We start from the raw sequence: 14,367 nt of genomic DNA, 5'->3' as shown, positions 1-14,367 counted from the left end.
CTGGGAAAAGTGAGAGGCGGTGGAGAGGCGGGCCTGGGAGCCAACGGCTCCATGGTTTTGACCAATGAGGTGCGGCAGGCGGGTTCACGCGGCGTTTGGAGGCGGGCTTCTGGGGGTGGGCGGGGCGTTCCGCGGCAGGAAGTTGGCGAAGCGCAGGCGCGAGGACTCGCCCAGCGCTCCCAGGGCCCGGCGCGGGGGCGGATGGGGGCGCGCGGGGGTGGGGCGGATGGGGGCGCGGCGTGCGAGCGGCGCGGGGGCCGCGAGCCCCGAGGCCACGGGGCGTGGCTGCTTGCAGAGGCCGAAGCGATGGGGTGTGAGGGGGGTAGGGAGACTGCCGCCGCTTAGCCAAGCAAAATCTCACAGCGAGAGAGGAAAATGGTTTCTAGTCTCGAGAGATTACTGTGCCCTCAAAGTCTCCCCGATAATCACGGGCATGCAATTCGGTGCACCCTGAAAGGTTTCCTTTCCAGCCGACTGACTTTTCCTGGGGCCCGGTCGAGTGGAGGTGGGGTTCGTTGGAGGCGAAGGGAATCTTTTACAGAGGCCGCGGGCGTTTTCGACTGCTGAAGCCGCCGGGCCTCCCTGTTAGGCTAAACCTGCGGCCTGTGCTGGCACAGGCCGCCAACGGCCCGAAGTTGACTTGAATTACATTTTCGTTTGTTCGCGTATTTGGGTCTTTAAAATGATTTGCGGCCTCTCCAACTGCAGAGAATTTTGTCCCTACCCCGGCGTTCTTGTCTCCGTCCCAGGCCGGGACCCTGCTGAGTCATTCTTGTCACCTGCAGGGGTCCCAGGGCAACCCCTCTCCACGATTGGCGAAGCTGGGGAGAGCTGCCCTAAGCTGACCCGGGATGGCTTGCTTTGAGCCCTGCTCTACCTTGGAACTTGGTAGCCCTGGAGGAGTGCGTTCGGGCGCGGGGGTGAGGAGAAAGTGGGCTGCAAGGCCAGATGGGCCAGGAGCACAGGGTACGGGGTAGGGGTAGGTGGCCGAGATGCCTACGTGCATAGGGAACCTCAGTGTGCATCCAGACTCTGGGAGAGGCTCCTCCTGCAAAAGCACCCCGGAACATTTGCTGCCTTTATATTTTCCAAGTGCGACCATGGTGATTCTCAAGCGAAATTGTTCAGTTGCCCCTGTGATGCCCACTTTTCTGATTGGGAAACACACTCAGACGTTACTCTACTCGATGGCAGAACCAGTAATATTACCTTATATAGAAATTTATTGTGTGGTGCCTCTGCTTTCCAGTAGGTTACAATTCATTATTATAACACTCTGCCTTCGTGTTGGGCCTAAGAGACTAAAGCTGGGGCAGGGCCGGGCGGGGGAGGGGGGGCCGCGGCTGGAAAGGGACGAGGGTTGGAAGGGTGTTTAAATAGTACAGTTTTCATATTCTAGAACAGTGGTTGGCAAAAGTTTTTCTGCAAGGGGCCAGGAGAGTAAATATTTCAGGCGTTGGAAGCAACTACTCAGTCAGCTCTGCCACCTTATAGTGAGAAAGCAGCCCCAGCCAATATGGATGAACCTGGCTCTATTCCAATAAAACTTTATAGACACCGAAATTTCATATAAATAATTTTCACATCAATTTCACGTGCCACAAAATATTGATTTATTTTTCAACTACATCAACATGGAAAAATCATTCTTAGCTCATGGGTCATACTAGAGCAGGTGGTAGGTTATATTTAGCCAGAGGACCCTAGTTTGCCCACCTTGTTCTAGAATAATTGTCTTATGGCTTTGCTTCAATGGGAACATCCTCATGTGCACGGCAAGAGAAGGCTTGGCCGACAATTTCCAGTCTCCCTTTAATCTATTTTACTTATATCTGATGGGTAGGCATGATTTCCAAAACCTATTACATGTGTAGAGGGTTGAAAGAAATCTTCCCAGACCATATGGCTTTAAAATCTTTATACCATCCACCTGAGGGTCAGAGAGGGGAGTATGAAGCAGATATTTTGGGAGTTTCTGAAAATATTCAGGCACTATCATACACCTAATCCAAAAGTATCATGTACAACATATTTTATTAACTGGATTTTTTGTTGTTGTTAAGTAGAATCTGTCGATTCTGTTTCTCTAATTTTTTTGGTCTTTTGTTTTTCTGGCCAGGTATCTTTTTGCCTCAGTAATTAATGTTTCCCTTCAAATTGCTGAACTGTTCAGTTTTGCTTTTGTTTTTCACCCCAACTTTTTAGCTCCAGTCCTAATCTTTTCTCCCACTTTGTCTCCCACTCAACTAGGTCTGCTAAATGAGTAAGGCACCAACAGGTGCATGCACAAAGTATGCTCTCTTACTGAAGATGCTCTGTTTAGGTAACTTTCTCTAAGACTGTTGACATCAAAGTGGCTGTATTGTCAGCTGCCACTTTCTCCATGCTTACAGTGTTTTACAGACTATTATACTTGTGTATAAACTGAAATGAGTTACACAGAACCGTACTGACCTTTACTATGTGTGATATAATCTGATATTTTCTTTTGTTGGAGAAATATACAGATCACCCTATACATTGATTTTTGTGATCGCACTTAGTCACAACTTGAAGTTTGAAAAACAGGGACACTTGGATATTTTTGAAACCTTTAGCCAGTCCCTGGCTTTTATAAAATAGCAACACGCCCTCATCCACCCCCACAGGTAATCACATTCTAACCCCTTTATCTTCTTTTTTCTCATAGCGCTTATCACCACCTGACAAATGTTTGTTCATATGTTATTCCCCCTACACTAAAAAATATAAATTGCAGGATCTGTGTTTTTTTATATTCTCAACCTGGACCAGTGCTTACCACGTGAGGAAGCTCAGGCAGAGAATGGTGGTTTCTCGCCAAGGTCACATAGCTAGTGAGTGTTGGTTGGACTTGGAATTTGAATTCAATTGGCCTTATATTAAGACAGCAAAATTGATCCTATGTGATAGAATGAACTGTTTACCAAAAGAAACAAGAGAGGGAAATAATACCTGGATATTCTGTGTTCATAAGCAATCTTCACTCATTTTTGGTGAAAATCTTACCCATTCAAAAAAATTGTGGAATACCTACTGTGTGTCATGCATCGTTCTGGGAACTGAAGATACCTGAAATAAGACATACAGAGCTCCTGCTCTGTATTCCTTTATTTTTGTACATATATCCCTTCTATTTTATACATTCTTTTATTGTTTTTTTTTCTTATTACAAAAACAAAGCTCGTCACAGAAAAATCTGAAAATCACACGAGCAAAAGGGAGCATAAAGAATACCGATTTCATCCAAATTGTTAGGAGCAGAAGAAGATACAGAAAACATTAATAACTATCATGTCTTGGTTACTGGTATTTTGAATGATGGTTATTTTATTATTCATATATTGCTCTATTTTAAAAACTTCTCCAGGGGCGCCTGGGTGGCTCAGTCGGTTGCGTCTGACTCTTGGTTTCTGCTCACACACTGATATCACAGTTTCATGAGGTCGAGCTCCACGTCGGTCACTGCAGCGACAGCACGGAGCCTGCTTGGGATTCTCTTTCCTCTTTCTCTGCCTTTCCCCCAGCTTGTGTGCTCACTCTCTCTCTCTCTCAAAATAAATAAATATTAAAAAAAAAAATCTCCAATGGACAGACATTACTCTTAAAAGCAGGAACACCCCCCCCCATTTTAGAAAAAAATATTAAAAAATGGTTGACGAGTAATGCACACAAATGAATGGTCTTGGTGTGATAGAATTCTAACTAATTTCTCTTAAAGTATTGTTTAATGCACTTGTGTAAGAGGACGTTGAAGGAAAATTATTATAAAATAGAATACACTGTACTTGTTTGAACTTGTACTTTTGTTTTCATTTACTATTGTGATATTAGGGAAAGTGAAGTCATTGTTTTATACTTATAAATGTGTTAATATTTAACCTTTGTGGGTGTCCCTCTGGATTTCTGAAAGGCTAGCTTATCCCGTTGTACTGGCTGTTAATGTTAAGCAACATGAGCTCTGCATTGGTGACAGTGAGTAAAGGAAATGACCTAGACCAGAATCCCTGGGGCTTAGACTTAGAATCACTGGGGCGGAGTAAATAAATATTTGTCAAACGAAAAATATTGAATAGGAAACTCCTCCTGGTCTGTCCCAGTCCATAAGTAGTGATGACAAGACTTCACACATAGAACCTTGTTTTAGAAAAATTGCTTTGAGTATTCCACCCTGAGATCATTGTTCTTTTATTCAACCTTTTAGTACACAATGCATTGTAATTTACAAGGAAAGACTGCTTCTGAAGTTCAAAATAGTGAAAATTGGTTGTAATTGCTAGCCATCATCCATTCTTCCTTCTCCAGGAAGTAGCATGCTAAATTTCTTTGAGCTCCTCTTCCTCCTTCACACTTCTTACAGGCTGGTAGGATTGTTTATCAAGATACCCCACAGTGGGGGCACCTGGGTAGCTTAGTCAGTTAAGCATCCAACTCTTGATATCAGCTCAGGTCATGATCTCACGGTTTGTGAGATCAAGCTCCATGTTGGGGCCCTGATTTGTTTGCCTGGGTGGCTCAGTCGCTTCAGCGTCTGACTCTTGGTTTCTGCTCTGCACTCACAGCACAGAACCTGCTTGGGATTCTCTCTCTCCCTCTCTCTCACTCTCTCTCTCTCTGTCCCTCCCCCACTTTGGAGAGCTCTCTCTCTCTCAAAATAAATAAGCATTAAAAAAAAGATACCCCACCCTCAACCAGCCTAACGGTAGGCACTTAACCCCAGTGGGGCCAGTCAGCCACACCCTTCCTGGAATGTGGATTCCGTAGATTCATGCTTGTAAATACCTCAAGGTGCCTTCCATTGGTTCCCACTTCCCAGATCTCTGGAATGGCTCTGGTTCTCACCCTTCCCAAATGGATTCCTTTGATTCTGTGAGTTCCTCATATCTTTCCATAGATTCCCTTTTTGCCTGAGGTAGCCTGAGTCCATTTGTTGCATGCAAACAGAATCCCCGATCGTCACCTAACCCTATCCCCTTCCAGCTCCAAGTCCTGAATTCAACCACAGATTCTCATGAATAAGGAACGTGACCCTTATAGTTGGAAAGGAACTAGAAAAGATACTAAAAAGTTGCGGGAAAATTAAAAAAAAAAGTTGGCAACATTTTGTTTGCAATTGTGTAAAAGCTACAGAAAGACAAAGCCATGCTAAGTATTTCAAAAAGCATATTCAATACAAAGAATTGAGTACATCGATGTTAGATGAAAGAGGGGACGACAAGGTGACCCAGATATTTGTCACTGCTTCCTGTGCCCCTAGGGCTGATATAGTGACTGCAAGCAGTTATCACGCTCAGGGCTGGGAGAACAAAAGGAAAGAAGTGGGGTTACCAGAATGGGGAGTGTGAAGGAGAGGTCTTGCTCTGGCTGGCTCTTGGACCTTTGGTGGAGGCACTCCACACAGCCCCAGATCAGATGTACTGGGGAGCTCAAGGTCAGACCACCAAGGAAGGGGTGGCCAGTGAGCGTTGGTGCCTCTGTGGGGATCTGGTGTGGTATGCTGGGAAGATTGAAAGAGTCTGGAAAGAAAGAAGCTGGAGACTGGAGCTATGGAGGGAGGCTGTTCACAGAAGCCAGCAACCAGAGGTCCCTTCTTCCTTCCTGTCTCCCATCAGAACCTTCCATTGACAGAACCTAGTAGAGAGGCAACGGGCTTAGGAGTTTGGGAAAAGCAGTTTGCAGAGTCTCAGCCCTGGCATCACGCAGTAGAGTGAAAAAGGGTTAGTTTAGAGCTGAGAGATGGTGGCAGGTAAATAACCACGACAAAAGCATGCTTTGCTTTTAAGAGGATCAGTAGTGGTTTTTGAAAATAGAACTCCCTAGACAATTGGAAATTTTCAACATATCTGTGACTAAACGTAAATTGCATCATTAGTGTACTTTATGCTGAAAGACAAAGGGCACAAATTTCAAACCTGTAACATGTTCTCTGGCCCTTAGTGATGGCATATGGATGTATCAGTTGGAAAATTTGTCTCCTAATACATATTTATGAGGTACAAGAGGTACAGCAAGATTGTTCCCTTTGATTATTACAAAGAGGAAACCAGCTTTGATGTAGACCTATCTTAGTCATCAAAAGGTCTATTATTGTAAGGTCATTTACAAATTCCTATTGAGAATTGCTTTTCAAAATATGCTAGGAGAAAAGCCAGAGAAATTCATTATATCATTGAGAAGATACTTTATAATTTCACTTAAGGGAAATTACACATGCTTCAAAAGTATAGACTGATTAAGCCAACAGATTTTATTTTGAAAGTTTGCAAAATTACTAGTCTTCTAAGATTAATGAATAGAAGAGGAAATTACTATACTAGTAGCAAAACAAAATGTTATATGAAAAATGCATCTATGAATGTTCATGGAAGCTTTATCTGTAATAGACAAAAGCTGAAATCAGCCTAGATGTCCCTCGACAGATGGAGAGTTCAACTGTGGCACATCCATACCACGGATTTCCACTCAGCAATAAAAGGAAAGAATCTACTGATAGACACAACTTGGACGAATCTCTAGGGAATTATGTTGCATGAGAAAGCCAATCGCAGAAGATTATGTACCTTATGATTCCATTCATATGGCATTTCTGAAATGACAAAATTTTAGGAATTGAGGAGAGATCACTAGTTGCCAGGGGTTAGGGATTGGGGGTGGGGGTTCAGGAATGTGATGTGAATGTGACTATAAAAGGACAAAGTGTTGGGGCACCTGGGTGGTTCAGTTGGTTAAGCAGTTAAGCATCTGACTCTTATCTTGGCTCAGGTCATGATCTCATGGTTCCTGAGATCAAGCCCCAAGTTGCGCTCTGCGGTGACAGCAAGGAGCCTGCTTGGGATTCTCTCTCTCCTTCCCTCTCTTTCCCTCCCTCACTTGCACGCGCACACACACACACACACACTCTCTCTCTCTCTCTCTCTCTCTCTCTTTTTCAAAACAAATAAACTTAAAAATTGTTAATTAAAACTTAAAATTAAAAATGGTGTGCAGTAACAATAAAAAAACCTTAGCAATGCTTTCAGTCTTGTTCCATTTATTAACTGAAGTAAAGACAATAGTTTCTACGTGTGTGATTTTTTAAAACTTTTTAATTATGGACAATTGAAAACAAATACAAAAGAAAATAATTGAATGAGCCCCCATGTGCACACCATCCAGCTTTGATAATTATCACTCATGGTCAAAGGTGTTTCGTCTGTACCCCCATCCACTCCTGCCATCCCTCATTATTTTGATGTACATATCACATCTCATATTATGTCATCTGTAAATATTTCTTTATGCATCTCTAAAATGTAAGAGTTCCTGGGGCGCCTGGGTGGCTCAGTCGGTTAAGCGTCTGACTTCGGCTCAGGTCATGATCTCGTGGTCTGTGAGTTCGAGCCCCACATTGGGCTCTGGGCTGACAGCTCAGAGCCTGGAGCCTGCTTCGGGTTCTATGTCTCCCTCTCTCTGCCCTTCCCCCACTTATTCTCTCTCTCTCTCTCTCTCTCTCTCTGTCAAAAATAAATAAACCTTAAAAAAAAAAGTAAGAGTTCCTTTTTTTTTTTTTTTTTTTTTACCAAGGATGTTGTGTTATAGGGGTTTTACATTTTTTTAAATGTTTTATTTATTTATGAGAGAGAGACAGAGTACAAGTGGGGAAGGGGCAGAGAGAGAGGGAGACACAGAATCCAAAGCAGGCTCCAGGCTCTGAGCTGTCAGCACAGAGCCTGATGTGGGGCTTGAACTTGTGAACCACGAGATCATGACCTGAGGCGAAGTTGGATGCTTAACCGACTGAGCCACCCAGGTGCCCCAAGTTTGACATTTTTAAAAAGTAATCTCTATGCCCAACGTGGGGCTTGAACTCACGACCCCAAGATCAAGAGGCGTGTGCTCTACTGACAGAGGCAGCCAGGTAGCCAGGCACTCCAAGTTCCTTTTTTGAAAAACTTCAAAATAACAACAATACATTCTCACATACAAAAAAAAAATGTAGCTATTCCTTGATATCAATATCCAGCCAGCATTTATATTTATTGACTTTCTCTTAATAAAGGTGTATGCTTTAGCTTAATTTATGTACAATAAACTGCACCTATTTAGTTGAGTGTCTGACTCTTGGTTTCCATTCAGGTCATGATCTCATGGTCGTGGGATCGAGCTCCATGTCAGGATCTGTGCTGACAGTGTGGGGCCCGCTTGGGATTCTCTCTATGCCCTTCCACTACTCTCTCAAAATAAATAAACAAAATAATACTCTAATAAAAATTTTTAAAATTTTAAAAAAGAAATTAAAAAGTTAACATCATAGAAACGGAGAGTAGAAAAGTGGTTGCTATGAGCTGAGGGTGGGTGAAATAGGGAGAAGTTGGTCAAGGGTACAAACTTTCTGATATGAGATGAATGAGTTTTGAGGATCTAATGTACAACGTGGTTAATAACACTGTACTGTATATTTGAAATTTGCTAAGAGAGTAGGACTTAAATGTTCTCACCAAAAAAGTTAAAACGGTAAATATGTAATGAACGTGTTAACTCGGTGTGGGGAAGTCCTTCCACAATGTATATGTATAGAATCACCCCACTGTACACTTTAAATAGTTTAAAATTTTGTCGATGATGCCTCAACAAAGTTTGGGGGAAAATGCTAGAAGACAACATAGGAGAAAATCTAGGTGACTTTGGACTTAGTGATGACCTCTTAGATATAATACCAAAAGCATGATCCACGAAAGAAAAAACGGATGACTTGGACTTCATTGTTCTATAAGCCTAAAACTGTTCAAAAAACTAATGTCTATTAATTAAAGTGTTATCCTCTGCAAGCCTCAGTTTCCTCATCTCAAAAGTGAGGAATTAGACTAGATCTCAGAATGAAATTTGGTCCTTGGAAGTAGTGATGAATGATCGCCACCCCCTGCACTTCCCAGTGTGTACTTGAGGATCGTTCTAGCGATTGCACTGACAGATCAGTGGAGCCAGCATCACTTGCTGTGCGTGTTCTGGCAAAGAGACTCACGCAGAGGTTTCCTTTATCAAGTCTTTTTGGTGATTTTTTTTTTATTGTAGAGAGAGAGAGCAAGTGGGGAAGAGGGAGAGAGAGAGAGAGAGGAAGAGAATCTAAAGCAGGCTCCATGCACAGCAGGGAACCCCACATGGGGCTCGATTCCAGGACCCCGGGATCATGACCTGAGGTGAAATCAAGAATCAGATGCTCAACCGACTGAGTCACACAGGCGCCCTTTGGTGACTATTTATTTATTTATTTTAAATTTTATTTTTTTTTCAGATTTTCTGTTTATTCATTTATTTTTTTTGCCATTTATTTATTTTTTTTATTTTTCAGTATATGAAATTTATTGTCAAATTGGTTTCCATACAACACCCAGTGCTCATCCCAAAAGGTGCCCTCCTCAATACCCATCCCCCACCCTCCCCTCCCTCCCACCCCCCATCAACCCTCAGTTTGTTCTCAGTTTTTAACAGTCTCTTATGCTTTGGCTCTCTTCCACTCTAACCTCTCTCTCTTTTTTTTTTTTTTTTCCTTCCCCTCCTCCATGGGTTTCTGTTAAGTTTCTCAGGATCCACATAAGAGTGAAACCATATGGTATCTGTCTTTCTCTGTATGGCTTATTTCACTTAGCATCACACTCTCCAGTTCCATCCTCGTTGCTACAAAGGGCCATATTTCATTCTTTCTCATTGCCACGTAGTACTCCATTGTGTATATAAACCACAATTTCTTTATCCATTCATCAGTTGATGGACATTTAGGCTCTTTCCACACTTTGGCTATTGTTGAGAGTGCTGCTATAAACATTGGGGTACAAGTGCCCCTATGCATCAGTACTCCTGTATCCCTTGGGTAAATTCCTAGCAGTGCTATTGCTGGGTCATAGGGTAGGTCTATTTTTAATTTTCTGAGGAACCTCCACACTGCTTTCCAGAGTGGCTGCACCAATTTGCATTCCCACCAACAGTGCAAGAGGGTTCCCGTTTCTCCACATCCTCTCCAGCATCTATAGTCTCCTGATTTGTTCATTTTGGCCACTCTGACTGGCGTGAGGTGATATCTGAGTGTGGTTTTGATTTCTATTTCCCTGATGAGGAGCGACGTTGAGCATCTTTTCATGTGCCTGTTCGCCATCCGGATGTCTTCTTTAGAGAAGTGTCTATTCATGTTTTCTGCCCATTTCTTCACTGGGTTATTTGTTTTTCGGGTGTGGAGTTGGGTGAGCTCTTTATAGATTTTGGATACTAGCCCTTTGTCCGATATGTCATTTGCAAATATCTTTTCCCATTCCGTTGGTTGCCTTTTAGTTGTGTTGGTTGTTTCCTTTGCTGTGCAGAAGCTTTTTATCTTCATAAGGTCCCAGTAATTCATTTTTGCTTTTAATTCCCTTGCCTTTGGGGATGTGTCGAGTAAGAGATTGCTACGGCTGAGGTCAGAGAGGTCTTTTCCTGCTTTCTCCTCCAGGGTTTTGATGGTTTCCTGTCTCACATTCAGGTCCTTTATCCATTTTAAGTTTATTTTTGTGAATGGTGTGAGAAAGTGGTCTAGTTTCAACCTTCTGCATGTTGCTGTCCAGTTCTCCCAGCACCATTTGTTAAAGAGACTGTCTTTTTTCCATTGGATGTTCTTTCCTGCTTTGTCAAAGATTAGTGGGCCATACGTTTGTGGGTCTAGTTCTGGGGTTTCTATTCTATTCCATTGGTCTATGTGTCTGTTTTTGTGCCAATACCATGCTGTCTTGATGATTACAGCTTTGTAGTAGAGGCTAACGTCTGGGATTGTGATGCCTCCTGCTTTGGTCTTCTTCAAAATTACTTTGGCTATTCGGGGCCTTTTGTGGTTCCATATGAATTTTAGAATTGCTTGTTCTAGTTTCGAGAAGAATGCTGGTGCAATTTTGATTGGGATTGCATTGAATGTGTAGATAGCTTTGGGTAGTACTGACATTTTGATAATATTTATTCTTCCAATCCATGAGCACGGAATGTCTTTCCATTTCTTTATATCTTCTTCAATTACCTTCATAAGCTTTCTATAGTTTTCAGCGTACAGATCTTTTACATCTTTGGTTAGATTTATCCCTAGGTATTTTATGCTTCTTGGTGCAATTGTGAATGGGATCAGTTTCTTTATTTGTCTTTCTGTTGCTTCATTGTTAGTGTATAAGAATGCAACTGATTTCTGTACATTGATTTTGTATCCTGCAACTTTGCTGAATTCATGTATCAGTTCTAGCAGACTTTTGGTGGAGTCTATCGGATTTTCCATATATAATATCATGTCACCTGCAAAAAGTGAAAGCTTGACTTCATCTTTGCCAATTGAACACAACAAGAACGCGAAATTAAGTATCAGTTGTATAGATTGTAGATTGCCTGTGGATGTACTACACCACCCTTAAAAATGATGATATAAGTTCTAGCTCAGTGGTTCTTAACCTGGGGCGGTTTTGCCTCCCAAGGGACATTTGGCAACGTCCAGAGACATTTTTGGATTGTCATGACTGGGGGAGGGGAGTGCTACTGACATCTAGTGGGTACAGCCCAGGGCTGCTAATTCCCATCCTACAGTGCACAGGACAGCCCCCAATGCAAAGAATAGTCCCCAAATATCAGTAGTGCTAAGGTTGACAGACCCTAGTCTAACCAAATGTCTGTATCTCTGTGGAAGCTTTACCTCCTTCCTACATATCTGTAACTAGCTGTTTTTGAAGCATTTTCTCTCTTCCTCATACTTGGAATAGAGATATTTATGTTCATGTCTTATTTTCCTTTCTAGGTAGAAAGCTCCTTTTCACAGATGGGATATGTGCCTGGTTCATCTCACTATAAACCAGCAACCAGACCACTTTATGCCTTGTAATTGTTGAATAAATATTTGTTGAATTATTACATAAGAAAAAGATATCATGACTCTGTAATTATTAAAATGGAAAGATGCTTGCAATATATTTAACGGGGAAAAAAAGGTTACAAAATGGTATGAGTGATCTCCAGATTCAGTGCAATTCCTATCCAATCTTAGCAAACTTCTTTGCAGAAATTGATAAGCTGACCCTCAAATGCAGATGGAAGGAAGGCCAAGAGAACTGGAAAAGCCAAAACAATCGTGAACAAAGTTGAAAGACTCACACTGCAGAACTCTCAGAATAAATTATAGGACTACGTCTTTGTGGCCTTGACTTAGGCAATTTCTTAGATATGATACCAAAAGTACAAGTGACAAAAGATAAACTGGACTTCATCAAAATCAAAAACTTCTGGGGCGCCTGGGTGGCGCAGTCGGTTGGGCGTCCGACTTCAGCCAGGTCACGATCTCGCGGTCCGTGAGTTCCAGCCCCGTGTCAGGCTCTGGGCTGAGGGCTCGGAGCCTGGAGCCTGTTTCCGATTCTGTGTCTCCCTCTCTCTCTGACCCTCCCCCGTTCATGCTCTGTCTCTCTCTGCCCCAAAAATAAATAAAAAACGTTGAAAAAAAAATTTAAAAAAAAATCAAAAACTTCTGTGCTAATGATACCATAATGACAGGGGAAAGACAACCCAATGAATGTGAAAAAAAAAATTGGAAATCATATATCTGATAAATGTATCCAGACTATACAAAGGACCCTTACAGCTCAATAATAAGAGAAAACCCAATTTTCAAAATGGGCAAAGGATCTCAATAGACATTTCTCGAATAAAGATGCATAAATGGCTGATGTAGGGGAAGAAAAAAAAATTTCCCTCTGCCCTTCTGAATTTTCTACCAGGGCCCTGTAACAAAAGACAGATTGGCAAGAGAAAAGCATACGAATTTATTTAATATAGGTTTCATGTCACACAAATACTTTTGTAAGGAAACACAGACCTGAAGAAGCAGTTAAACCCGAGTACTTTTATGCTAGGTTTGATGAAAAATGGACAATCGTGGAAAACTGTGATGAAACAAAAAGGGTATGAATGTTCTGTCACCAACAGGCACGTGAAGAGGAAAATAGAAATAAAACCACAACAAGATGCCACTTCACACCCCCAAGAAGGGCTGGGTTTGTTCATATTAGCCAAAAAGTGGAAACAACCAAGTGCCCATCAATCGATGAATGGATAAATAAAACGTGGTATCTATGCAATGGAGTATTATTTGGCAATAAAAACAAATGAAGGCTCTCTGTGTCTTACACCATGGATGAACCCTGAAAATACTATGATAAGTGAAAGAAGCAAGCTTCTCTTTATTTAAAAATTTTTTTAATGTTTATTTGTTTTTGAAGGAGAGAAAGAGTGTGAGTGGGGGAGGGGCAGGGAGAGAGAGAGAGAGAGAGAGAGAGAGAGAGACCCAGAATCCGAAGCAGGCTCCGGGCTCTGAGCTGTCAGCACAGAGCCTGATGTGGGGATTGAACCCACAGAGATGTGAGATCATGACCTGAGTCGAAGTTGGATGCTTAACTGACTGAGCCACCCAGGCGCCCCTGTATGCTTCTCTTTATATGAAATGTCTAGAATAGGCAAATCCATTAGAGACACAAAGTAGGTTAGTGACTGCCCAGATTTGAAAGGTTTGGGAGGAAGTGGGGAGTGAGTGTTAATAGGTCTGTGTTCCTTTTATGGAGGATAAGAATGTTCTAAGATTACCTGGCTGGCTCAGTTGGTGAAGCGTGAGACTCTTGATCTCGGGGTTGTAAGTTCAAGGCCCACGTTGGGTGTAGAGATTACCTGAAAAATAAAATATTTAAAAATAAATAAATGAATAAAGAAATAAAATTAGATTGTGGCGATAGTTGCACAAACCTGTAAATATACTAACACCCAGTCAATTGTACATCTTAATTTTTTAATGTTTAGTTTTGAGGGGGGGGGAGAAGGAGAGGGAGAGAGAGACACAGAGAGCATGAGCGGGGGAGGGGCAGAAAGAGGAAGACCCAGAATCCGAAGCAGGCTCCAGGCTCTGAGCTGTCAGCGCAGAGCCCGATGTGGGGATCGAACCCACAGAGCTGTGAGATCATGACCCGAGTCCAAGTGGGAGGCTTAACCGACTGAGCCCCCCAGGTGCCCCCAGGTGTACATTTTAAATGAATTGGACGGTGTGCTAATGATATCTCAATAAAGCTACTTTAGGAAAAGAAAAAAACAAAAGCAACACTGGGGTATTTCCTCCCTAGAATGTAGTGAGCTAGAGTAATTGTGGAACTTCAGCGGGTCAGTTTGTACCTGGTTTCCAAAAACATTGTTTGTGAAAACCCTGATTGATGAGTCGCAGCTGCACTAGGAGGGATGTGACTTGGCACTCGCGTTCAGAGACAGTGCACCAAAGCGTAGTGTTCACCGAGCTGCTAAATTGCAGGAGCGGCTGCCTCGAGTTGAAGTTACTCTGCGCTG

The sequence above is a fragment of the Panthera onca genome, chromosome X, assembly GCF_046562875.1.
Source record: "Panthera onca isolate mPanOnc1 chromosome X, mPanOnc1 haplotype 2, whole genome shotgun sequence".
In the NCBI taxonomy this organism is placed as follows: Eukaryota; Metazoa; Chordata; class Mammalia; order Carnivora; family Felidae; genus Panthera; species Panthera onca.
This window is presented reverse-complemented; position numbering follows the sequence as displayed.